This window comes from Takifugu flavidus, chromosome 9 (genome assembly GCF_003711565.1).
Source record: "Takifugu flavidus isolate HTHZ2018 chromosome 9, ASM371156v2, whole genome shotgun sequence".
Lineage (NCBI taxonomy): Eukaryota > Metazoa > Chordata > Actinopteri > Tetraodontiformes > Tetraodontidae > Takifugu > Takifugu flavidus.
The window spans coordinates 7,714,127-7,718,269 of NC_079528.1; the positions used below are offsets into that span (position 1 = coordinate 7,714,127).

The following is a 4,143-nucleotide window of genomic DNA, read 5'->3' on the forward strand; positions in this document are numbered from 1 at the left end:
TTATACCTATGTGTGTGTGTGTGTGTGTGCACATCTCACAAGAGAGGGTGGGGCAGAAATAATTCACACGCATGTGTTTTATAGTATATAATAAATAGTTTTTTTGGTCCACTTAACTGTAAGATATTCACGCCCATAAATCTTGACATGAGTGCCAAGTTGTCCAAGGTTGACTAACACGTTGAAAAGAGAATCATAGGTCCTGTCTTCTTCCTCAAAGATGGATTTTTTTTTTTTAAAGGCAATTTTAGGACTTAACACTGGATCAAGCCACCTGTTTGGACGACTATTTCTTGCAGTGGATCACTACCGGAGAAAATCAATCCGTCACCACGCGCACAGGAAGGAAGCCCAGGCTGGGGAGAGATATTGCTCTTAATGACATGTCTGTGTGTGTCTGGACCAGAGGGGGAAGTAACCGGATATTTAAACAGAGATAAGAGTGTGTGCCAAAGGGGCCAGGATTGGATATGACTGGAACCCCATGGCAACGGGCCGGGGCTATCGGATATGGAAAGGTAAATAGTAATGCAGCCGTAGAATGTTTTAATGCTGTAAATTAAAAGCTTGTGTAACATTCATGCAGAGGTGATATATAGGCAGCCGGAGGCCGCCAAGTTTTCATTAGCCACTTGCTGCGTGCGCTTTAGCAGAAAACGAGGTTTCGAACACGTTTCTGCGGCTGAGGTCGGCCACGTTTCCAAGAATGTTCACTCTCAGACAAAAGAACCCGAGAAAGAAGCTTTGTGTTTACCCAACCAACGTCTGCGGTGGTTAGCCCCGCCCCTCCCACTTCCTCTTACCTTTCTATACATATTCTGTAATCTTAATCTCACCTATTGCTGCTTGTTTCCGAGGAGCTTTGACAAGAACAGGTCTGAACTTGTTCTGTCGAGCAGTGGGTTAAATAAGTTCCTCACAGCCTGCACGGCAGCTGCAATGCATTCTGGTCTATTCAGGTCACTGCAGATGTTTGACTTCTTTACAGGAAGACTTTTCTGATATTCTTTAAATATCACCTTCTCTGCCCCGCATCAAAATGAACGTTTTAGCCATTTGACAGCCCTAGTTCTGATAGCCTAGCAACAGTAGCCATTTCCTGGTGGGAAGGGGTAGTCAGTGACTGTTTCGTAAAGTGGCCATGTCAGATAAATGACCAGTTGTGGTGGTCTGCCCTCAGATACCAGAACATGAGGCTCCCGGGTTGATCGGACGCTGTCCTGTTGGGGAAAATAACCTGCAGGGATGCAGACATGTCATCCTACACTGATCCACGTATCCAAGGACCCCGGGCTGCTCAGCCCGCTCAGGTTCCCTCTCCCAGTTATGGTTCAGAGAGATTCTTGTAATGGGAGCAGCTCAGTGTTGCAAAAATAAATTTCCTCTCCTCTCTTTGCCCTAAAATCATATGGAAGATATCTGCAGTTTGATGCTAATGCTCCCAGACTCCACCGGAGGAAATGGTTTCAACTGCGTCTTGTGGCGGGTTTGTTTGACTTTCGTCAGTGGGAATCTCTAAACTTTGGGTTCGGTGAGGTTTGATTCTCAGCCCTCAAGAGTGCCGGCGGGTTTGTTCGGATTTCATATTTCACAAATCCACCTGATACGTTCATTCATAACACTGAGATTCCTGCAAATGGTAACAAAATATTCCCGGGAGGATAATGGATCAGAAGAGAATCCAGCATTAGGACAACGGGACACTCTGACGCCTTCATATACAAAAAAAACCCCCAAACGGTCTTGGGTTCGCTGTTGGCGTCACTGGCCCCTCCCACACCAATACGCACGCATGCACTCCGTACCTTTTTCAAGCACCCCTGACCATCGACGGGGCTGCGGTCTGCATCTCCGCTGACCTCAGGATCAGGTGATGCGTTGCAAAAGGATTAGCGGCAATCGGATCCGTTTGGCACCGTTGCAGGAATTTTCATTACAATGATGTTGGGTGCGGTGTGCCAGGAATGCATCCACAGCATGGAGGAGAGGAACACACTCAAGGTGACAGGAAAGCCAGTCCTGAGCAGGAGGGGGCCGCTAAGGGTGTGGTGGGCGGGGGGTCTTGACGGATTCATGCTCATTTACAATCTGTGCCGTGATCGATCCAGGGAATACTTAAAAATACAAACGGAGAAATATTATCCATGAGCCTCTACATCTACAAATGAACTCTGCAACCTGGAACAAGCAGCAGAACACAAATTTTTAAAGAAATCTGAATTTGTGTTGTAGCAGGGTAGCGTCCTGCCGCATGGGGGGCCGGACAACCTCGGGAAAAATAACAATAATCTGGAATCAAACGTAATTGTCTCCGTGAACCGCTTCGTCAATTACAACTTCGCCACCAACAGGAGACTCCTGCATCTGCAAATTTGCTAGTTTAGCTTTTTGTTAGCTCTATTAATTACAATTCTTCAACAACTGCAGCACACAGCTAAATCCTAAATTCCGCTAGCTTACAGTTGTGCCTTGGGAGAAGGAATACTTCAACGTCCTTGGAGGTCCTTGCAGTTTTCTTGCTCACACCACACTGGAACTTGTGCTTTCAATAAACTACTGATCACTTTATGGGGTATGATGTGAATTTTTGATCACTTGAAATTGTTTCGCCAGTCCTGAAGTTCGGTCACAGCTAATGCGACAGCATTTATCACCATCCACCATATTTGCGCTAATTCTTTGGCTAATTGTCAGACAGGTGTTGACTTTAAGGTAGCGACTGAAGTTGAATTCATTTTCTTTGTGTAGCCATGCCATCACTCTGCTGTGCAGTCATGGAGAGCTGTCCAGGCGGCCACAACCCAAAGGTCTTTCTGTTTGCAGGTCACGATTTTGGCAGGGGTGTGCACAGAGGGGGGACCCTCATGGGGCACGGCACTGAAATTACCTCCACAATTGCTCAGTGAAAGCCATTCTTAAAGAGCGGGGGGGCAACAAAGAGCTCTCTGTCTGGACAGCGCCTTTTGGCTACAGAGAAATACTATCTGCTGCCATAGCCCCCCCGCGCTGCTGCCATCTTGCCTCTTGGGTTGATTATTAAGGGGGGCTGGGTGGGCACTGTTGCCACAACTCACAAATCTGCAGACAGTTGTAATGATTGGATGTTCATTTCCAGAAAGAGTGTGACTTTGAGGAATAAATAATTGATAATAATGAACCAAATGTTCCTCTAAAAAGTTGAGTCTGTCAGGTACTAGTGGGAAGATTGTGCAGAACAACCCCAAAAACCAGCAGCGACTGGCTGCAGCCTTACTGTAAACCTGGCAAACACACCCAGAAAGTTTACACTTTCAAGGAAAAGTCCAAAACTAATTTGAGGGAATTTGAGGTTACACACGTTCATCTGACCATTAAGGGTGGTCCAATTAACCTGTCCACCATCCTGGACAGAAACTGAGTGAATAGTTTATACAGTGGGACCTCTACTTACGAAATTAATTGGTTCCGGAAGTTGTTTCGTAACCTGAAAATTACGTAAGTAGAGATGTGTTTTCCATGTAAATGCCCTAATCCATTCCAAGCCCCCAAAAATTCGGACATAATTTTTTTTATAAATCATAAAAATGCATCAAAACATGTAACAAATACATGTTACAATTAGATTACCGCACAATAAATGCAGGAATTCAGTGCAAGGCTTCTCCAGGAACAAAATGAACTTTATTACAGGCTAATCTTACATTAGCCGTCATTACTAGTGACGAACGTTAACACTTGTGGTAACAACGCCATCTAATGCACAAACATACGAACACCCACAATAGATCCCGAAGACGACGCTGGGATACACACAAACTTGTACATATTTATGTCCCTCCTAGCCAATGGGATTACAGGAAGATGCTAGGCGATAGCCAATGGCAGAGCAGCTATAAACAAGTTTGCCTTCGCTAAACTCCGCGAGCTGCGAGTAGCAGCGGTAGCGTATCTTTGCCTTTCGTATCCTGAAATTTCTTTCGTAACAAGAGGAAATATTTTCCCGTTGAGACGTTTCGTAACCTGAAAATTTCGCATGTAGAGACGTTCGTAAGTAGAGGTCCCACTGTACTGGTATTGAGACGCCAAATATATCAGGACAAGTAAGTCGGAAAGGCTGGACTCTTGGTACTACAGAACTGCAGTACTTTGACGTATTTCTGTGTA

General features: G+C 45.4%; 1 long non-coding RNA gene across 1 annotated transcript; it reads left to right on the forward strand.

Annotated features, from left to right (window-relative positions):
- Positions 1-248: 248 nt before the first annotated feature.
- Positions 249-2,566, forward strand: LOC130531016 (uncharacterized). The gene is made up of 2 exons (XR_008951991.1): positions 249-518; positions 1,181-2,566. It is a non-coding gene; the product is annotated as an uncharacterized LOC130531016 (long non-coding RNA).
- The last annotated feature ends 1,577 nt before the right edge of the window (positions 2,567-4,143 follow it).